Raw genomic sequence first — 24,267 nt, 5'->3', positions numbered from 1 at the left:
TCATGTACAACCCAAGGAAAACAAGGGGGGAGGCAATTTTTTTTTTTGAAGCAATCAGGGTTAAGTGACTTGCCTAGGGTCACACAGCTAGTAAGTGTCTGAGGCTGGATTTGAACTTAGGTCCTCCTGACTGCAGTACTGGTGCTCTATTCACTGCTCTATCCACCTAGCTGCCCTAAGGACAGTTCTTAAGAAAAAAAAAAAAAAAAGGGAGTTGTTAACAAAAATATGAACTCTACTGGCTTCCCTAAGCCAAACTGAAAAGTTGTGAAAAATGAGGGAAAATCAGTCAATAGTCCATGGCAAGTCCAAACAAATAAAACTCAGATAAAGTCTGAAAATGCTAAAAATAAAAAAAATAAAAAAATTACTCCCACATAAGGTTGGCATTTGGGCTAACTTTGAATAATATAAGAATAGGAAAGAAAGAAGCAAAGCTGAGCTTTACTTTAGTGATTCACCATTTCCTCCTTCTGTGTGCACCCCACATTTCAGGCCAAACTGTCTGTCTTTTAAGAGAAACCAGAAACTCTGGGCTAAGGCCAGGGTTGCAACTCCCCCCACCTCCACCCCAAGGTATGACTGTGTTTTTACTTAAGCAGCCAGACAGATCTGGGGACTTAGTATAAAAGTGGAGCAACAGACATTAGATCCAGGTATCTGGATAAGAGGAGGAGGACAGTGAGAACAGGGAGGGAAAGATGAATGAATACCAAAGAATCTGTGAGCCAAGAGAGACTAGTTTCTTAGAGATGTAAAGGAACTGGGTGTGGGATTCTGTTCTTACCAAGCTGAAAATCAGCAGCAACTATACCATGCAGTGAATAGTGTTTTGGACTTAGAATCAGTAAGACCCAAGACTGAATTTTGCCTCAGATACTTACTAGCTTTGTGACTTTGGGCAAATTACTTAATCTCTCACAGCCTTAGTTTCCTCATCTGTTAAATGAGTATAACAATAGCACCTCCCTCATGTAAGGTTGTGAGGATCAAATGAGACTGTTGTTTATTCTTCATTAGAATAGGACCAATGACATCTGTAGGGTGATGTCTTGATTTGCACGTGAGGCAGGACTATGCATCAGCCCCATTCTCTCCTCTAGAGTCATCAGAGTCTAGTGACAAGAAATAAGTCAGGATGACTGGCAATGGCCCTGGATGCAATGGGAGACCTATCAAATGAAATAATGCTTTATTATTTTATAAAACTTAAAGTGCTATGTGAATGGTTACTATTATTATTACATTAAAGAAGACACTGTCTACCTGGTAGCTAGGAAATCTTAGAGAAAAATTCACTTTGGATTAGAGGAAGAAGTTAGGTGAGACTAGGAAAAGAATACAAATTTTCTGGGTAGCTAAGGGGGTAGAGAACAACCATGGACTGAGAGTGGGTTGGGCTTGGTGCCTAGATAGAGGCATGAAAAATAAAGAGAGTAAGAGATCCCCTAAACTGGACCTAAATCCCTTCTGTATGTATAAAAGTTTTTAAGACCATTGATCTCAGAGTGTGAAGTTAATCCTCTTCTTGGACAGAAGCAGTCAGAGAGGTAAGGGAAGGACCTCTGTTTAAGGCTAAACCTAGAAATGACCCCAAGTTCTTGAGAGGTGGCAGTAAAGAGAGGAAGTCTGAGCCTGGCATTTTGTCACAGAGGCCATATTCCCTAACTTATATTATTATTATTTCTTTCAATGCTCAGAAGGGAAACAGCTTCCCTATTTGAGACTAGGATACAAAGTCTGAAAGACTTGGTAAATTTGTCAACAAGTGAGTTGACAGGTAAGATCACAGGATTTTAGCTTTAAGACTGGAAGTAGGCTAAGAGGCCATCTATTCCAACTCTGTCATTTTACAGATGAATAAACTGAGGCCTAAAGAAGTTAAGTAATGTGTTCAAGGTGGAACAAGTAGTAAGTGACAGAGCTGGGATTGGAACACAGCTTCTCTGACTCTGACTCCAGAACACTTTCTACTATACTCAAGCTGATTACTATGGAACTCCATGTTTTATAATAATAGCTAATATTTACACAGTGTTTTAAGATCTGCTTCACAAATTTTATCTTATTATATTCTTCTAACAAGCTTGGGAGGGAGGTGCTATTATTACCCCCATTTACAGGTGGGGAAACTGAGGCAGGTAGTGTAAAAGTGATTTCCCTAGGGTTAGCTATGAAGATTTTGAGGAAGGATTTGAATACAAGTTTCCCTGATTCTAGGTCCAGCAGTCTAGCCACCTAGCAATTTCTGGACCTAAATAGTCAGCTGAAATTATAAAATACCAGGTAAAAAAGTCCCTTGCTTTTTTTCTTTTTTCAAATTTTGTGAATTTCACAAAGGCAAGGTAGACCTTCCTCATTAAATACCTTGCCCATGGCTATTAATTTAAGCTTCTTTTGAATGGGAGCTTATCTGCTACTGATTAGCTACCTCATTTAACTTCCTACATTTTTCAGTCAATAAACAAAAATCATACTGAGGCAAGAAAATGATTGTTTCCCTGTGGCCCTAGTACCATTTCACTTGCAAGCCAAGTTTTTGACCAAAGCAGTATTTTTACAGCTCTGAAACCCAAGCCAATGGAGGAAAGCAGTAGTTTAAATGATAATAATAATAATAGTAATAATTTCTATTTGGCTTGGAATTCATTATATCTCTGCTTTCTCCAAACAGAGCTACCTTCCTAATTAAATATGGCTCGACTAATATTATGCTTTATTTGCCTTTCAGAATATATTGGTTGGTGGAGGAGAGGAAGGCCAATACAGGAGCATTATGGGAAGCAAATTTGGGATGAAGAAAACTTAGATTTAGCCAAAAAGTGAGTGCTTTCTGGGAACAAGCATGTGTAAACTAGGTGCTTTATAAATATAATCCACAGAGTTGACTGAAAGTTAAGCATATTTGGAAGTCTGTTTTCTTAAGGTTTTTTTTTTTTAAGGCAATTGAAGTTAAGTGACTTGCCCAGGGTCACACAGCTAGTAAGTGTCATGTGTTTGGTCTGAGACTGGATTTGAACTCAGGGTCCTCTTGACTCCAGGGCTGGTGCTCTATCCTCTGCGCCATTTAGCTGCCCCCAGGGTTTTTGTTTTTCACTCACCCATTAAACACTCTATAGTTAAAGCAAGACTAGGTTCCTTGAAGGCAGAAACTGTCTTTTGCTTCTTTTTGTGTCCCCAGTGCTTAGCGCAGTTCCTAGAATATGGTGCCTGTTGTTGTTGTTCATTTATTTTAGTCATGTCCGACTTTTCATGACTTCATTTGGGATTTTCTTAGCAAAGATATTAGAGTGGTTTGCTATTTCCTTCTCTAGCTCATTTTACAGATGACGAAACAGAGGTAAACCCAGTTAAATGACTTGTCCAGTGTCAAGGAGCTAGTCTGAGGCCACATTTGAACTCAGATCTTCCTGACTCCAGACTCCAGACTTCCAGATTCCAGATTTACTGACTTTATCCACTATACCACCTAGCCTCTCTAATAGGTGTTTAATAAATGCTTTTTGATTAAAATGGCTTCTTCTCTTATTCCCTTGTAAATTATAAGAGATGACTGACTGTTACATATTGAAAATATACACACAGTGTGGTGTAGTGGCTACACCATGTACCAATATGGTACAGTCATACTTTCAATATATGGCCTCGAGGCTGCAGGTTCCTCACTCCTGGACCGTAGCCCTCCATTTCCTAGATGCACCTGAAAGATTCCATATTCCCAGTCTTCACTTAAATCATTCAATAATGAAAAGGGCAAAACTGTGACAATGGCAGAGTGATTTCAAATTGAGCTGTTTTTAAAAATGAAACATTTATTGATATTTTTTGTTTTTTACCTCACCTTCATTTCCTAATATTTCTCTCCTCTCCCATATCCAGAGAGTCATCCTTCACAACAGAGAAAAAATAAAGAGAAAAAAAAAGTTTCAGCAAAAATAACCAACATTTCAACACATCTTCAAAAAAAGAGAGAAACACTCTTTTAGCTCTTTATCAGGATCAAACTTGGTCATCTGTTTACATAGTTTTTGGTTCCCAATCTTTGCTTGTTCTTTGCCTAGTTACATTTTTGCAGGCATCATCTCTATTGTTTTCTTGCTTCTGCTTACTTCACTTTGTATCAGGTCATATATCTCTTCCTAGGATTCTCTATATTTTTCATATTCATTGTTTCTTACAGCATAGTAATAATCCACCATGTTGTTTGTAATAGAGATACAGACACATGTTTTTTATGTGCCTGGATCACCAAACATGGAGGTACCTGAGTGAGACATGCCAGAGACCTGTTTCTGGGAGATGGCATTCTGCTATTCCCTCGCCACGTGGATGGGAATAGACTCCACTGGCTACATCTTTAACATGACCAGATTAGGGCAGTCTGTCTCTCTTTTTCTAGCTGCATACAAAAAAAGTGAAGGTCAGTGTTCCTGCCCAGCACAGGCTCCATGAACTGAGCTTGTTAAGGGAAAGACCACCCTCTTCTATCCCCCTTTTAGCTCTTGGCTTTGGGAAATGGGCTTGGGGTTTTATTCTGGTCAGTTTTATTTGGCCTTTTCAGTTCTAGGAATAGGCAGTATAGGACCTGGACCTGGAATAAAGACATGGTGACTTTGGAGGCAGGATTCCAGGCCAGATATTGCTACCACCCAAGCAGGGAAGACGGGAAAAGCCAATCTGCCTGAGATTCCATCCCAAGATTAGACTTTGAGACTGTGTTACATAGGAACTGAGCTAAACTGTGAACCTAATCCCCTTCCCTTCTCTACAAACTGACTGGGTACAGGGAGGATTATGCCCCCAAAGTGTTTGGGGGATGTTTGTATATTTATTCTTACTACATATTTGAAATAAATATTCTCTTGTAAAAGCCAATCTGACTTAGTAATTAAATGGAATTGGGGTGCAGGGGGTCCTCTAAAATTGGGGAAATAAGATTGGTGGGAAGTGGAATGAATGGTAGAGAGATTAGACAACCCCCCCTTAATTCCCATAATAGTACCAGAGAACCCTGAGGGAAGGGTGAAATGTAACTCACCTGGCCTTCAGGCCTTGGATATCAGGGTTGTCACTGTAATATATATATATGAAACAACTTGTTTGGCTGTTTCAAAGTTGATGGGTGTCTATTTTGTTTCTAGTACTTTGTTTTACTAAAATGTGATGCTACAAATATTTTGGTGTATTAAGGACCTTTTTTTAAAAAGAATATTTAATTTTAGTTTTCAACATTCACTTTTACAAGATTTTGAGTTCTAAATTCTCCCCCCCCCTCCCCAAGATGGCATGTAATATGATGTAGGTTATACATGTACAATCGTATTAAACATATTTCCACCATGTTGTGAAAGAAGAATCAGAGCAAAAAGGGAAAAACCATGAGAAAGGAGAAAAAGATAAAATAGTATGCTTCTATTTCTATTTAGACTCTATAGTTCTTTCTCTGGATGTGGATAGCATTTCCATCATGAGTTTTTTGTAATTGCCTTAGATCATTGCATTGCTGAGAAGAGCTAAGTCTATCAAAGTTGATCCTCACACAACGTTGCTGTTACTGTGTACAATGTTCTCTTGGTTCTGCTCACTTCACTTAGCATCAGTTCATGTAAGTCTTTCCAACTTCTTCTGAAATCAACCTGCTCATCATTTCTTATGGAACAATAGTGTTCCATTACATTCATACACCATAACTTGTTCAACCATTCCCCAAATGATGGGCATCCCCTCAATTTCCAATTCTTGGCTACCACAAAAAGAGCTGCTATAAATATTTTTGTACATGTGGGTTCTTTTACCATTTTTATGATCTATTTAGGTTACAGACCTAGTAGTAGTATTGCTGGATCAAAGGGTATGCACATTTTTACAGTCCTTTGGGTATAATTCCAAATTGCTCTCCAGAATGGTTGGATCAGTTCACAATTCTACCAACAGTGCATTAGTGTTCCAATTTTTCCACATCTTCTCCAACATTTATCATTTTCCTTTTTTGTCATGTTAGCCAATCTGATAGGTGTGATGTGGTACCTCAGAGTTGTTTTAATTTGCATTTCTCTAATCAATAGTGATTGAGAGCATTTTTTCATGTGACTATATATAGCTTCAGTTTCTTCCTCTGAAAACTGCCTGTTCATATCCTTTGACCATTTATCAATTGGAGAATGTCTTATATTCTTATAAATTTGACTCAGTTCTTTATATATTTTAGAAATGAGACCCTTATCAGAGACACTAGTTATAAAAATTCTTTCCCAGTTTTCTGCTTCACTCCTAATCTTGGTTGCATTGGCTTTGTTTGAGCAAAAACTTTTCAATTTAATGTAATCAAAAGTGTCCATTTTGCATTTCATAATGTTCTCTATCTCCTGTTTGGTCATAAATTCTTCTTTTCTTCATAAATCTGACAGGCAAATTATTCCTTGCTCTCCCAGTTTACTTACAGTATCAGCCTTTATATTGAAATCATGAACCCATTTTGACTTTATGGTGTAAGATTTTGGTCTATGCCTAATTTCTGCCATACTCTTTTCCAGTTTTCCCAGCAGTTTTTGTCAAATAGTGAGTTCTTATCCCAGAAGCTGGAGTCTTTGGGTTTATCAAACAGTAGATTACTATAGTCATTGACTACTGTGTCTTATGTACCAAACCTTTTCCACTGATCCACCACTCAATTTCTTAGCTAGTATCAAATAGTTTTGATAACTGCTGTTTCATAACTGTATTAAGTTTTAGATCTGGGGCTGCTAGGCCATCTTCCCTTGCATTTTTAAAAATTTAATGCAGTCAAAACTAACGGAACTTTCTTTCTATCTTTGATTTCCTGAGGACATAAATAAGGACCTCTTTACCTTTTTTTTTTTTTCTTAACCATCTGTCCTCTGGTCTCAAATAACCCTCAGTGCATATACTGTAATTTTTTTTCTATGAGAACATAAACTCTTTTCTTTAGGCATTGAAATATACTTTATTGTTTCTTTGCTTCCACGTAAGTTTCAGTTCGAAAATAAACACCATGCCTAATACTCTTATTTAAATTTCAAGGATGAAGATACAGCGAATAATGACAGAAAGATGTCCTTGATAACATCCTGCGTTTGCTTGCCTCCTACCCTGTAATATCAGGTTTATAAAGTGCTACCTAGTATACTTAAGCTGCTGTGTAAATCACAATAATTATCTGGAGCCAAGAACTTTCCACTGGATTGATTGTTAAGACAGCTGCAACCCAAATTAGTTTCAGGCTTCCATTAATCTTTTCACCTATAGCCTACACAGAGTGGCTGATTTACAGAAAAATACTAGGTTGCAAATGTTTACATACAAAAATATGACCTGAAATTCATAAAGAGAGTGATTCTCTATTTAGACATAGATGGAAGCATCTGAACAAATGTCTAATGAAACTAAAGGCCCGGCTTTTGTTCCTGTCTACTTTGGCCTGCCTCTAATATCTTCCTTCAGTTGTAATCCTATGCATAGAATGCCCTGTTCATTTCCATCAACTGAAATCTTACCCAGCCTTCCAGGCCCAGCTCAAACTCCATTTCATCTCCAATAACCTGCAATAACCCCCCAACTCCTTTAGGTGGAAATAATTGTTCCTCCCTTCAGAGAAAGACTGTTCTTTCTCAGGCAATTACCATGTTCCTAATATATCAGTAAATTCTTTCACGATGTGCTTATGTGTCCTATTTAGAATTGTTATTTCCACTGGGGCCCAGCACAGTGCATTGTACATAATACATATTTGATAAATGTTGAATGAATACATATTCCTGATGGAAAGTAGGTTGAGAGCATGTTAGAGGTCTTCTTTTTGCCCACAGGCATCTTTCTACTCTTGGCTCTAGCTGGTAGTCATGAATGTTTAGCTTTAAAACTTGAATTTTTCTCAATGGCCCTGGATGTTTTCAAACTTCACACAGATTTATTAAAACAACATTTGTTTTAGAGTTGCGGTTATTTTTTAAATTATGTGTTTGTTTTATTTTTCCCCAATTACATGTTAAAACAATTTTTTAAACATTTTTTTTTTAAGTTTTGAGTTCCAAATTCTATCCCTCCCTCCTCATCCCCACTCCCTGAGATAGTAAGCAATCAGATATAGGTTATCTGGAGACTTATAGTATGCTTCATCATTAGTCCTTTGGATTGTTAGTCATTAGTCTTGGACCGTTGTATTGCTGAGAATAGCTAAATTATTCACAGTTCTCCATTGTGTAATATTACTGTTATTGTATAAAACATTCTGGTTCTGTTCATTTCACTTTTCGTCTGTTCACTTCACTTTGCATCTGTTCATGTAAGTCTGTCCAGGCTTTTCTGAAATCATCCTGCTTGTCTTTTCTCATAGCACAATAACATTCCATCACAGTCCTATATCACAGCCTATTAGCTATTCCCCAATTAATGGGCATCTCTTTGATTTCTGATTCTTAGCCAGGTTGTGGTTATTTTGTTATTATTATTATTATTTTTTTTAAAATTTTTTATTAATTTATTTTGATTTATCAACAATCACTTCCATAAGCTTTTGAGTTTTAAAGCCAAGTTGAGCACCAGAGGATGACAAGAATCTTACAGTTCATAGGTTTGAGAGAAAGGCACAAAGAAGCAGAGACACTTTCCAGATAGTTATAAATATAGAACCCTTGAAACACAACCAAGGAAATGGAGACACAACCCAGACACAACCCTGTACATAGGTACAGAAAGGCAGTCACTCAAGGGAGGAAGCTGCTTGAGAAATCAGCTTGAAGGAACGGGAGCACTGGCAGTAGAGAAGAAAGATGGCTAGGCAGATGCGCAAGCACTGGCAACTTGTCTGAACACTGACCCCTGTAGAGATGCTATACCTAAGGTGAGCCATCTGAGAACCATATGAAGAAAAAAAAGGACTTCCAGGCCCTGCAGTACCAAGAAGTTGTAAGTTGTCTTTGCTACATATTTATCCTGCATGTATGCATCTTACCATACTATTCCTATGGATGGTATGTGAATTTGGGGGAGAGTATGTCACAGATTTATAGGGGAGTGATGTTTTGTAGCTTCTGTTTTTACTATGCCACCTTAGTAAATGCCCTTACTAAAAGCTAATTGTGTCTATTAGTTAATTGTTAATTGGAAACATATAAATGGGGGCTTATAAGCTATAGTTTTAGGACTAGCACAAGGGTTCCCTGAGGACCTGAAATAGCAGCCAGCCTTAGGGGACATAATCTGTGAATATGAAGGAAGTTAGAGGAATAGTGCAGAGGCAGGGTGCTAAAATAATATATCATTAATTGCCAAAATAATGCTATAGGTTTGTACAAATGAATAAAGAAAATTCATGCATGGCTTCCTAGCAAAATATGGGTACTGTAAATATTATAACATGGTCATCATGGATCCAAAAATATGGCTACCACAAGTGTGTTTTCTTCTTCTGAGACTGGCAGCCAATAGTTTCATTTTTGCTAAAATGAGAGGTACTGAAAATAGCGATAGTGTATACAAAAAAGCCAATATGGGCATTCAGAGGAAGCCTAGTACCAACAAATCAAACACTTTCCATACATAGAAATGCTTGCTTTCTCTAGACAATTAACTCGCTGGAGAGACAGTAGGTCAGTGAAAAAGTGGAAGAGAAACTGAGAAGGGAGTAGGGTTAAGGGAGGTAGAGAAAGCAAACGGGAAAAAAAAAACAACACAGTCTTACCCTTTCCCAAAGACTCAACAAACCAAGCCAAATCAACAAGCTTTTACTATGAGCTAGGCATTGTGCTTAGCTCTTAACACTTAAAGCACGCCTTCTTAAAAGTTTATGCTGCTAGGATAGAAGAAATTATTCTTGGTCTTTTTCTTTACAGGAAGAATGATTTCTAAGGTTCCTTCCAGCTTTAAAAGCTGAAGAGATCAATGTCTTCTTGCTTCCCACAACTCCTATCCTGTATCTTTAAAACCACGGTGAAATATATATTTTAGAACACTAGGTTGGTGCCTGGGGTTTCTTTGCCATTTCAAGTTGCGGAAGTAGACTGAAGAATAAGGGGGGGAAAAGACTGAAAAGAACAAGAAAGAAAAAAAAATCTCTTTGGCATTCCTTGCAAATACAGTCTGGCTTCAGAGGAATTGCTAGCTATTCAACTATACACAAATAAAACCAGTGTATGAAGCAGGATAGCACAACTCACAGCCAGAACGCAATGCTATTTGTTCTATGTGTAGAGTATGATTTCAAAATATAAACTTAATTCTTTGGCCTTTTTACAAATGAAATCATTACAAATGTTATTTCATTCTTTGGGAGACTTTTAGCCTGGTTTTCAGGTTTAAGAAATAATTAAATGTACTAGATAAACAGGAAATTGTCCTAACTGTGAGATATGGAGGAGATAGGGCACAGAATGCTCTGGGTTCCACCTTGGGCTGTGCTATTCACCGAATTGTTTAAGAAATTCAGTGGAAATCTCTCTCTGCTTTAATTTCCTTTTGACCAAATAGGGAAAGTGACTACTGAGGTTAATGAATGGGAAATTTGATGTTTTGCATCTAACAACAGTGTCCATGGAAGGTGGAGAGGGAAAAGGAGAGTTGTCCCCAAAGATCATTCATATTCACAGAAAGATACCCAAGTATTCTATAAGGTTACTTCTAGTTAAAGTTGTTTGGGGCAGCTAGGTGACCCAGTGGCTAGAGCACTGACCTTGGAGTAAGGAGGATCTGAGTTCAAAGTTTTTTGTGGGACCCTGACACCCAACAATTACTGACATTCATACAGAATTTGCAGTTTGCAAGGAACTTTTTAGTTTCAAATGTGGAATTTGAATCTAGGAATCTTCCTGACTCAAAGTCCTGCACATTACACCAGTAATTCTTTTTCTTTTTTTTTGGTCTCAGGATCCCTTTATACTTTTAGAAACTATTGAGGACCTCCTCTCCAAGAGCCTTTGTTAATGTGAATTATAACGAGAGATGTCCTGGAGCCTGGGGGAACCACCTCAAGAGAGAGCTGATTGTTAAATTTTCAGTGAGAGGTTAAGTTTACACCTCAGAAATAAGCAAATGGTACAAATAAGGGCTTGATTTTTTGTTTGGTTGATTGCCTAGACTTAAGAAAATAATAGTGAAAATGTTAATAATAATGCAGATTCAACTTACAAAATGTGTTGTGGGTTTTTGAAAAGCTGCTTTTTAAACATTTACCAGCATAGCCATGGTTATGGTTACTGTTCAGAAATTAAAATGGATTACATGGATTAAAATGGATTAAAATGGATTAAAATGGTTTTGACCTCATGGACTGCCCCCAAGAGTCCCCAGACCATTCTTTGAGCAGTTTCTTCTTGTTTGGGGGAACCATTGACCTCTAAGAAGTTAGGAGATATATACACACACATATATGTGTATATAGATGTATATATACATATATATGTATTAATATAAATATAAGTATGTATAACACACGCATACACATTTTTTGGGGAAAAGAGAGCTACCAAAATAAATAAAATTATAAGTAACCTGTTTTGCTGAGTAAGATGGTTCATGAATCAACAATAGCTCAGCTTACATAGCTTACCTTTGTATAACATTTAAAAGTTAAATTCCTTTCATATACTCACCATGAATGTGGTACATACAGAGACCACAATTTGTTCAGCTATTCCCCAATAGATAAGCACCTACTTTGTTTCCAGTCATTTGCTACTATAGCAAAGTGCTGATATAAATACTTTGTATTGTGTATGGTGCATAGGGGACTCTTTTTACCCTTAGCCTCCTTGAGAGAGAGGATGACTAAGTGGGGAGAAAGCTAGCTTTGGAGTCAGGAAGAAAGACCTGGGTTCAAATCCTGCCTCTGACATACTGACTGTCACTTTGGGCATATCTCTTCATCTCTTAACTTCTTAGTGCTCTAGGCAACTTTCTAAGACCTTAAGTTGCAGACCTACCTTGGTAGAAAGAATTTCTTCACCAGGAGATCCCTATTCCAAACCACAGGTCTAAGCACTTCCTTAGGGTAGAAGCCTAGCAGTGGGATCTTTGGGGCAAAAGGTATGGACATTCATAAGTATGGAGACTTTCTTAGAAGAATGGTTAGACCAAATCAAAACTCTACCAATGGAGAATTAGTTTGCCTCTATTTTCACAACTCCTCCAACTCTGACTGTTTCTATCTTATCTTGAGAAGATCACAGAACATTTGAGCTCAAAGGGCCTTTAGTCCACATTTTACATATGAAGAAACTAAGGTTCAGGGATGAAATGACTAGCCTAGCATCACATAGCTAACTAGCAACAGAAGGGAGACTTTTGGGGATGTGCTGGAGCCAGCTCAAACCACCTAGTGAGAGCTTACTGTTAAATTTTCACTGTGAGCATTTACACCTTGGAAACTGGCAGACACTGTGAATCAGGACTTGATTTGAAAGTGGTGGAGAAAATGTTAGTAATTCAAATTAAACTTTAAAGTGTATCTAGTACACATTTCTTTCCTCCCCAGAGAGCTGATTGTTAAACATTTACCAGAATTCCTTTGACTTGAACCCAAGCTTTCTGACTCCAAGCCCTCATGGCCACACACATGTACATTTTACAAAGACAATTAACTTTGATTTTCCATTTAACCTATTTTTGTTTGCAGATTTATCTTTCTATTAACGTGTTGTTCAAGTTAGCAATTCATTAATTTGTCTCTTTTGAAGAGACAGTTGATGGTTGGGTGGGGAGGCAGCCCAGGAGTGTACCTTGTCACATGGGAAATCAGTTTGGGACCTAAATTTTTCATTGGAAAAATTATTAGAGTGAGCAATCAGTACATGGATTGGCTAGCACATTGTTGCTGATGTTTCTAACACCAGCTTCCTGTGTCCCAAGAGGTGTTTTTATGCATATATTAGAAGGACAGGTCTCTACTTTCCCTGGGAGCATGAAGTACATATTAGTCACCATTTAGTTTCAAACTGATATTTTGCTTCTTTCCTAGAGTTTTGCTTTTAAAAATTCATAGGATAAGCCAAGAGGTTAGTTAAAATTTAAAATATCAGAGACTATTTGAAAGAGTATTGATGTTGGAGTCAAGACCCTGGTTCAAAGGCTATCTCTGACTCTTACTAGAGGAATGACTGCTGGGGCTCTGAGCTTCAATTTCCTTATCTGTAAAATGGGGATATAATGCCTGGACTACTTCCAGACTGGATTGTTTTGAGCAAATTGCTTTGCCAGTCAATCAGTAAGCATCTGGGGATATAAAGAAAAGAAAAAAACAAAACAAAACACAGTTTCTGACATTTAGGAGCTCACATTCTAATGGGGGAGACACTACATATGAGATACACATGATGTAAGTGGAAGGTAATTTTGAAGGGAGGGCTTTAGCAGTGGGGGAGGTGGGCGGAAATCTAGAAAGGCCTCCTGTAGAAGGTAGAATTTGAGCTAAGCTTGAAGGAAGCCAGGGAAGTCAGCTGTGAAGAGGAAAGCATTCCAGGTATGGGAAAAATAGCCAGTAAAAATGCCCAGAGTTGAGAGATGGAGTGTCCTATGTGAGGGAGGAACAGCAAGAAGATGACTGTCCTTGGATCATACAGTAGTTGGAAGGGAATAAAAATTAAGAAGACTGGAGAAGTAGGAAGGGACCAACTAGTGAAGGGCTTTAAATGCCAAAGAGAGAAGAATCCATATCTGATCTCAGAAGTAACAGGGAGCCACTGGAGTCTATTCAGTAAGAAGGAGACATGATTTGCTTTAGGAAATCTCTCTGGCCCTTGAGAGGAAGATGGGTTGGAGTATGGAGAGAAATGAGGTAAAGATACCAACCAGAAGGCCATTTGGTAAAACAATATACTATAAAAATGAATGGGAAGAGCACTGAGGTCAGATGATCTGTGTTTAAATCGTATTCCTGGTACTGTCTACCAAAACTTGGGTTAGTGAAATGAGCAGAACCAAGAGAATATTGTATACAACAGCAACAATATTGGTTTAAGAACAACTTTGAATGAATAAGTCATTTTGACTATTATAAATACCCAAATTAACTACAAAGGATTACATGAAGGAAGATGATAGCTGCAACTAGAACTGATAAATAAAAGTATGTATACAATGGTTTTACATGTATATGTATATATCTATATCTATATCTTCATACATACACATTTGTGTCCAATGGTAGACATCTCTAGGGGTGGGTGGGGGGTGGATCATGAAGAGGAGGAAAGAAAAGAAAAGAAAGTTGCATGATAACTTTATTATATATTTAAAAGGAATAGCAAGTTGTACATGACAGATTTCATGTACAATCATCTTTTTTTCTCTTCTACTGTGTTATGGAAAAGCTTGTTTTATTTCTTAAGTTCAGAATAAAATAAATAAAATTAAAAAAATTCCTAGGGCAGCTAGGTGGCACAGTGGATAGATCTCTAGCCTTGGAGTCAGGAGGACCTGAGTTCAAATCCGACCTCAGGCACTTGACACTTACTAGCTGTGTACCCCTGGGCAAGACACTTAACCTTGATTGCCTCACCAAAAAGCAAAAAAAAAAAAAAAAAAAAAAATTAAAAAAAAATTCCTTGGGCTTCAGTTTCTTCATCTGTGAAATTAAAGGATTGGACTAGATGGCTTCCAAGTTCCCTTCTGCTTTAGAACTACAATGTGACCTTATAATATACTCCTTTTAGTGTGAATGAATGAGAGACAGCATGACATAGAGATAACAGGCTAGCCTTGGAGTCCGAAAGCACTGGGTTTAAGCCCTGCCTCTGACACACAAGAGCTATGTGACTATGGTCGTCACTTTACTGATCGGTACCGTAGGCAATTCTCTAACAACATAGGTTATAGATGAACTGCAGAACTGTACTAGTGTCTTGATGAAATCGTGAGTCCAGACCCTATCTCCCTAAAGTAAATCCATTATTCTTCTATCTTTTAATAGTCCCCCCTCAAAATTTCTAATTTTCCTTTTGGATTGGGGTTTATATGTCTTTAAGTCACAAGGCTGTGCCAGATTTGAACTACTCCTCTTCACTGCCTCTACCCTGTAGGTCATCCATAAATTCCAGTTTTTTCCTCCTTTCAGATTACTTTTCCATATTTCTATCCAGTTTAGTGACTCATCTCTAATTACTTTTCTAAAGGCCGCAGAAAGACATTCTGTGTCTCTAATGGATCCTTTAAGGACACTGTTTCTCATTAAAAAACAAAAAACAAAAAAATCGTACCTTTCTGTAGCTGCTACAAGCTATGAAATCCCTGAGTCTAATTTTGCTGGAACATGGACTAGCATTTCTGGGTGCCCAACCCACTCAGCTGCTGGCAAGAAGGATTCAGTGATTATTGCCAAGGATTGCAGAATAGCGCTTTTGAGTCACTCAAATGGAATCTCCACCCATCCATCCCTCACTAGTAAATATTGATGTCTCAATCCTAAATCCTTGCTCAAATGTAAACTCAAATAGCTTTTTCTTGGATTCAAAGTATACCTTTTGGTTTAACTTCTGTCTGAGTTCTGATTTTCTCAGGCTGCCAATCCATTGACAAGATGATGACTTAATTAAAAAAAAATCTTCTGAGCTTTGGAGACTTATTTACTTTAATTGTATGTGTATGGGGTTGGATGGGGCAGGGATGTTGCCTTCTCAATTAAGCAGAGTAGAGGGATCCCACAAAATGGTACCCAGTTTTGGGTCTAGAGAAATTATAGATGGGATGAATATGGCACTGAATGATTATGACATTCAATCCTCATTGAATGAACTCACAAAACCTTCATTCATTGACCTTGGTGAAGGATCCACATTTTCTGACTTTGCAGAAATTTGCCTTTTTATAGCTCATTTGGAGAAGTAAATGCTAAGCAGTGCACTGCTACAAATATCTAGACTTTTTTTTTCTGTTCTTGACATTTTATGACATTGGTTACAGTTTTGGCCTGGATTCAGACTTCATGGCTTTGACTTACCTACCTTCTAACTCTTGTGTAGTTCCTAGTTCCTGACCCAGTCTCTGATCACATGCCTTGTTATGTCTTTCTGGTTCCTTTCTGCCTGTCTGGCTTCTACCCATTTGTCTTGCTCTGACCTACAGTATCTTTATGTACCTCAATTCTTGACTCCTTGCTTATTTGCAGACCCCCTTACCTCTACCTTGACTTTGACCCCTCAGAAATTCCCCAGGTTTGTTCTGCCTGTGTTTGTCAAGCCGTTGGCTTGATCTCTGTCCTTGCTTTGGTTTTCCTGGTCCCAGTTGCTTGGAGTGGTTATCTGTTTTTATTTTTTATTTTATTTTTTGTGTGAGGCAATTGGGGTTAAATGACTTGCCCAGAGTGAAGGAGGGGCTATCTGATCCATTACCATTCCAGGGTGTTGACATTCCATAAAGTTCTCATGTGTTAAAATAAAGGAATCCTGTTATTTATTGAAGTTGACTGTATAATTACTACATATCCAGTTTGCTACACCTCAGAGTGTAGAGGTCTCTTGAATTCTCCTTTCTTGATAAAACAAGACTTGAATAGGGATTTAATATTAAAAAAAGAAATCTCAAAGGCAGTGGAGCATAAATGCAGAAGCAATTTTCCTGTCAGGAAAAGAAAAATTATCCCTACCTCCCTAGGAGATGGAGTATTTGCTCAATGGTCATTAAAACTGGAGAGCCTCTCTTCATAGTCCTTTTGTGTTTCTGATCAACTAGCTGCTATATAGCATAAGAATGCAGGACTCTGGTCAATAAATACAAACTTTCTTACTGAAAGAACAGCCTTTCACAGAAGCTATTGTGTTGAAAAATCTCTCATTGTTCAGGGTCACTAGCTTGGTTGTTCTCTTGGTGTTCATTAAATTATGGGCAAGCAGTCTATTTTATTCTTTAATTCCTCAATTCAGTCAGTCTAAAGAAATCTGGGAAGTCTCCATGTAAACCTTATGGAGTGGGAGCTCAGAGCTCAGAAATCTATCAGTCAATCAATCAATCAATCAACACAAGTATGTATTGTGTGCCTATTGAAGATTTGTGAGAAACATCCAGTTATGTTGAAAATGGCAGCTAATACAAGACCTTATCTACCTCTTATTATAGATCTAGGGACTGTAATAGAATAAATAGAATCATAAACAGAATTTAGGTCATTACTAGGTAATGTGGGTGGTTAATACTGGCCTCATTGGGAGCAGCTAGGTGGCACAGTGGATAGAGCACCGGCCCTGGATTCAGGAGGACCTGAGTTCAAATCCGGCCTCAGACACATAAAAACACTACTAGCTGGTTGACCCTGGGCAAGTCACTTAACCCCATTGCCTAACCAAAAAAAAAAAATTGGCCTCATTGACTTCATAAATTTCTAAAATTTTTGCATCTATATGTCACCACTACTCGAAGGAGATATATGTCTTTTACAAACATCAATCAATCAGTAATTATTTAAAAAGCAACTACAAAGGACATTGTACCATGGTAGGTGCTCTGGGAAAATGAAGTATAAGAAAGAATCCCCATTATCTAGCTTTTAAATCTAGAAGGGGAGATGAATAAATTGCACAAAGAACTACAATACCTCAGAGTACATGACAGCTGCTGTATGAATGGTATAAATAATTATTCCTATCAGAGTTCAGAAAGAGAGTTTGCTTCTAGCTATGGCAATTTGGACAGGTTTCCCAAAAGGAATAGGATCTGAGCTGATGTTTGAATGGTGAGCAGAATTTAATACACAGAGAGCTATTTTAATTCTCTAGGTAAGGGATGATGAGAATCTAAAGTAGGGTATTGAACCTATGAGTGGAAAGAAGGAAAAGGATGTGAGAGGAAACTGTGAGCAAGGATGGTGATGTAGGAATGTGCTCATCAGGTATTCATACTAGCTTTCTGGCAGAAATGAGTGGTTAGTAGCGGTTCCTCTGTATGAAGAATGACAAAATAGAAGTTGTGTCTTCCGAAGTGAAATGGCCAATCTTAGTTAGTGTTTGTTCATCCAGATTGCCAAACAATGCACTCCTCTCATCGACAAATATTTTTCTCCCACTCAGTTAAATGTCATTGAGTTTGGCACCTCACAGTAGTTCGGCTTTTCAAAGACTTGGCTTATGTCAGCTTCAACTCAATCCATGTGGTTATCATTTCCAACTTGAGGTATTCACTTTGTAATCACTATATATGTGCCATGCAATTAGGAAAGTGTGGTACTTGGCTTCTCTTGGAAAGCCCCAACTCCCCATCTCCTGATGACTTGGCAAATTCTCATTTTTCTTGAGGAGAGACCTTGATTTACACCATCTGTATATCAAGCCTTCTCTTTGGCATGAACAGAAATGCAGAATGATTTTAAATAATTCTTGGCATGCGGGAATCTTTGTTGAGCATTCACATTTATGCCAATTACTTACTGTAGTTGGATGGTCTACAGACTAAAGATGCTTTAGTGATTATGATGATGACTAAATAAATATGAGTGAAATAGCTGATGACTAACAATATCCCTTTGTTATTCTTTTTGATCTTAATCATACTCAGATACCTTCTCTTTGGTAAATTTCAGGTTTGCTCACAGGCCAGGTGACTATTACTTTCTTAAAAATTCAATTTTTTTCTCTTTTCAACTCCAAATTCTCTCCCTCCCTGTCCCACTGAGAAGGCAAGAAATATGCTTTTTATATTGCTTTTTATAATATCCATTTTGGGGCCATTCCTAAACCAAAACTAGTACCTACAATTTGGGTCCCCAGAGGGATGGCTATTTTGTAGGTTTCTAGGGGGTAACTCAGTGGAATTAACACTTAACACTATAGCTCACAAGCTCCTAATGGTGAGATTCCTACTAATAATCAGCCAGTAGATTTAATTACCTCTTAGCAAAGGTATTTACTCAAATGTAATAGGACAGGGGTCAGCACAGTATAGTCCATGGGCCAAAAGTGACCTGTTCTCTGTTTTTGTATGGCCCATAAGCTAAGAATAGATTTAGTTTTCTGACTGTTGCAACAGGAAGAACAGTGATTATAAAACATTTCCTCTCCAAGTCTGGGGTTCATTTGCCCACAAATATACACAGAGTTCATGGGGGGAAGAGTGGTCACAAGCTCAGAGTAGAATGAACATTGACATTTTAAAATAAACTTGTTCAAGATTAAGACAATCCTATTACAAGGGTACTCTTCCTTTGGATCACAAGATCCTAATTCTAGAGCAAGAAGGGACCTTAGAGGTCATTTGGTCCAACTTGCTCATTTTACAGATGAAGGAGCTGAGATCCAGAGAGAGGGAAGTGACTTGCTCAGGGCACCAGAGTCCTGTGACAGAGTCGGTAATTTGAATCCAGATTTTGTAACTGCAAGTTCAGTGTTCCTTCTATGGCACCACAGAGTCCTGTGTCCAACAAATGGTACTGCTTTTCAAAGTTTAATTTGCCTTTAAAGCCATCTCCTGGTGGGCCCCATTAAAACTCAAGACTGAGCTATAGAGGTTTAAAATGTTTAAAGTTTTAAAACCACACAAAGACTTTATATAGGCCCTGTACATATAAAATGTAAATAGTGTGTGTGTCAAAGAGAGAGAAAGACAGAAACAGAGACAGAGAGAGAGACGGAGACAGTGAGAGACAGAATGAAAGAGAGACATTGAGACAGTGAGAGAAGAAGAAGAAGGAGGAGGAGGAGGAGGAGGAGGAAGGGGGGGAGGAGAGAGAGAGAGAGAGAGAGAGAGAGATTAGATAACATTTTTTTTTTTTGCAAAGTATACTTATTCCAGTGGTGTGTGACAGTGAGTCATGGAATACAACATTCCCTGAAGAACTGTGGTAGAGGATTATCCAAAGGGCACTAGAGAGGTGCCATGGTGTATGTGAACAGATTTAAATACATCACAAATAAGGAATCATGTCTGCGTAAAATATGTCATTGAAGAAATGTCTGTCACCCTCCCTCTACCAAAAATGAACTTGTCATACATCAAGAGTCAGAGATAACTGATAGCTTGTATGCTTCATCACAATCCTTGTCAAGAGAATGTACATCCCGTTTCTTTAATTTATGAGACAACGTGAATGAGAATCATTTAGTATGGGCAGGGATAGAATGGTTGCGCTGGTGGTCACTGGAAGGATACCCATATACAATAGACCACAGATACATTGGGATATTGAAATATTGTTATTTTCAATAAAAAAGTCTGCTGTCACTCTGTTTTACTTCTTCACAAAAATCTGTGACTTCATTATTCTGAGTACTTATTCCACTGATACAAACGATAACCTCTCCTTTATTCTCTAGTAGCCAGTTTCATGAATTCTTGTGGTTAAAAATATTCTCCTAGAGGGGCGGCTAGGTGGCACAGTAGATAGAGCACTGGCCCTGGAGTCAAGAGGACCTGAGTTCAAATCCGCCCTACAGACACTTGACACTTCCTAGCTGTGCGACTGTGAGCAAGGCACTCCCCAATTGCTTCACCAAAAAAAAGAAATTCTTCTGGGGGAGAGGTATCATTCCTGCTGATGAACCTCTCTGAACTTAGGTAGGCTGGTTCTCAGATGACAGATAAACTAGACTCCCAGCATTGAAGCTTTTCAGTGAGCATTTTGTGGTGTAGCAGATTGAATACTGGGCCTTGAGTTGGGAAAACCCAAGTTCAAATATGGCCTCAGCATTTATGAGCTGTGTGATCCTGGAAAAGTCACTTAACTTCTGTTTGCCTCAGTTATCTCAATTGTAAGATAGAAATAATAATAGCACCTACCTCTCAGGGTTGTTGTGAGGATCAAATGAAATAGAATTTTTAAAGCACTTAGCATGGTGCATGCCTCATAGTAGGAGCTTAATAAATGTTGGTTTCCTTCCTCCCTTTTCCATCTTGGTAGGATCTGTTGCAGCTTACACTTTGTTGGCATAACCTTTGAGAACCCAGGATTATGTTGGTGTCATGACAATTTCAGTGAAGTTGTCACCTTAAATTTAGTAAATGGTAGTATAGTTTTAAAAAATACTACCCCACCAAACCAAATAAACATACATTTGTAACTAGTTAAACTTAAAAAAAAAAATTTCTACTTGTGATATGTTCATAAAACGCCCTTGTCTATCCCTTGCATTCCCTTTGTTCAGTAATAGCTGGAATGTGGGAACTGGGGTCTTTTCAGTCCCTTCAATTGGTTTATACAAGGCTTTGTTCTGTTTTGATTACTTTGCTTTACTTTATATTTGTCATGAGATTGTAAAATCATAAATCGTAGGATAATGCATCTAGAGCTGAAAGGGACACGAGAGAATATCTAGTCCTGTTACCTCATTTTACATAAGAGGATACTGAAGCAGTGGAAAATAAAATGATTTGCTTAGCTGGTGTCAGGAGTATTTGAACACAGGACCTTCTGAACCAAAGCTCTTTATATTGTGCCACATTGTCTACCTGTATGATTATAATTTTAAATGGCATTGTAGTATTCCATTTCATTAATATACACAGTTTTATTCAGACCTTTACCAACTGATAAACATTTAGGTTGTTTGTAGTTCTTTGCTGTTAACAATGAACAAAAATGTTGCTATATATTTTAATAGGGTTTTTTTTTGTCTTTATGAAAGAACTGAGAGGCAGGCTCTATTGAGAGTTAGCCACAAAGCCATAAAGACCTGGATTCAAGCTCTGCTTCTGACACATACTGGCCGTGAGATCTTCGTGAAGTTGCTAATCTTCCTAGGTAACTTCTGAGACTATAAGCGGCAGACAAGTGAACCTAAATTGGTAGAAGGAGTTTCCTCATCTATACCAATGAAATCACAAGTGCAGACACAGTTCCTATCTTGTAGGATAGAATTGTTAGGGTAATGGTATTATTGGATCGTGTCAAAGACCAAGATTATTTTTGCAACACATTGCATTCTGCCAGAGTATCCTCCAAAAAGATTTTACCCATTTGTAATACCACTAGCAATGTATTGGTGTAACCTGTTTTCCCACAATGCCACTAGCATTAGATTTTGTCATTTTAAGTTACTTTTTTGCCAGTTTAATAAGTATGATGTGGCAATACGTGTTGACGAAATTACATAGCTATTCTGCTGTATAGTCTAGGGAAAAATGGATGTATTTAAAGTAGTTGTAATGTTATTTTTAAACTATTAAAGACACATAGGAGTCCTTTTGGTTGAGGAATGATGATGACATGTGAAGAGCAGGTTGGAATTTTGAAAAGATACAGCTGAATTTATATTAAGAAGATCAAGGTTAGTCTGATTTTGGGGTTTTAACTGGCTTCATCATTTGGGACACAATATCACTAAGGTTCTATTTCGTCATTGCTAAGATATGGATAAAAATGATTGTATCACTTCTCTTGCAGGGTAGTTGTAAAGAAAGTGATTTGTAAACTTAATGTTTATAAATTTGTGTTGGTATTATTTTCTAAAAAATTATTTTTAAACAAATTAGAAATAGATTTTATGTGCTGTGGGAAAGTGATGGAAGTGGGTACAGTAGCAGAGAAGGAAAATGCTTGAACTGTATAACACATGAAAATGCCTATTCCAAAGAAAAATGGTAAGTTAAACTTCAAATAAGTTTGCTATTAGTGGAATAACATCCTGATTGGTTAAATTGAAGGAATCTTGAAACATTGAAGGGTAAAGGAAGAAATAAAATCACTTTTTTTCTCCAGAGTCACTTCACTAAGCAGGAGAGGTCCAAGTTTCTGAGCCTGTGCACTTTCTACCACCTCTTCAGCCTTGAAAATGGATACAATCAGATGGCTTTAAGAGGTTTCCTTAGGATATGGAATATACTTCCTATAGTCACTGTTTCACACAAATGTATTTATATACTTTGAGTTTTTAAGTCTCTCTATGTATAGATAGATAGAGATAGAGATAGACAGATAGATAGGTAGATAGATGATAAATACATAAATAGAAAGCTAGATGGAGAGGAAATGGATAGTTGGGCTACACATATTATAGAAAATAAAGCAAAGATTCCCTAACTGGTTGATCCCAAGGCCACAGCTTCTGGTAACTACCCCTTCTTGGTGGCCTGTGGAGCAAGAGAAATATGTGGCCAGAGGCTGCTTGATCCTTTGACACTTCTAAGAGGGTAGGGATGAAGCTGGAGGATGCATTCATAACCCCTTTCTTGCTGCTTACTAGAATGATCTCCCTAATAAGACTTTCTCCTTTTTAAATCTCTGTACTTTCCCAACCCCAATTCTCTCACACTAGGGGAAAAGAGGACAATGTGAGTCAAGAGACATGAATTCTAGTCCCCCAAATGCCATAGATTATTCATAGACTCTTCATGCTAGGAGCAGCTTCAGTGGGTATCAAGTCCAGTCTCCTTGCACTATGAGACCCTGTCAAATCTACTTCACTTTGTTGAGTCTCAATTTCCTCATCTGTAAGTGTGGACAATCAGAAAACTCAGGGCCTACAGTAGATTTTTATTTTTCTTAAATCTCCCAGTTTTATTGTCAAAAAAAGCAAATAAAGAATGATTCAATTCTCTCTTTGTTCTGTAGTAATGACTGTAGTCATTTGAATGTTGCATTAATGGCCTATTGCCAATAAGAACAAAACCACTCCCAAGCATCCAGGTAGCTTTTGTATATACAGGGTGAGGGAATGATGGCACCTGGGCCTCACTGGGGATGTGGGTGGGGAACGCTGGGAGGTGGAAAGACGCTTTATCTAGTATCGATAAAGAGGAGGCCTGGGAAAGGCCAAGCTAGGGAAAAAACTTGTAAAGATAAATAATTGGATTTTGTTCAAGATTTATACTAAACATAATTTTTGTCACCAGCATTGCTGGGTGTTGTCAGTGATGTTTGTGCCCAGAAATCCAATATTAGTTTGAAAGCTATCTGTTTGCTCTATTATAAAGAGTATACCTAGCTAAAACCAACATGCACTAGTCTTCTTCTTTGTTGTAAAGACTATCATTAGCTCAATGATCATTTATTTTGACTAAGACTGTTAGGTTGCCTTAGTAGGTAGAGCAGTAGGCCTGGAATCAGGGAGACCTGAGTTCAAATCCAGCCCCAGACACTTACTTAGCTTTGTGACCTTGGGTAAGTCACTTAGAATCTATCTGCCTCAGTTCCCTCATCTGTAAAAATAGGTATAATAATAATAATACCTACCTCTCAGAGTTGCTATGGGATAAAATGAGATAATATTTGTAAAGTGATTTGCAAACCTCAAAGTGCTATGTAAATGCTATTACTATTATTAGACTGTGAGCTCCTTGAGAGCCGGGACTGGTTTTTGCTTTTCTTTGTATATTCAATATCAAGCACAGTACATGGCA

This window comes from Vombatus ursinus, unplaced genomic scaffold, assembly GCF_900497805.2.
Source record: "Vombatus ursinus unplaced genomic scaffold, bare-nosed wombat genome assembly UNPS02014821.1, whole genome shotgun sequence".
NCBI lineage: Eukaryota > Metazoa > Chordata > Mammalia > Diprotodontia > Vombatidae > Vombatus > Vombatus ursinus.
This window is presented reverse-complemented; position numbering follows the sequence as displayed.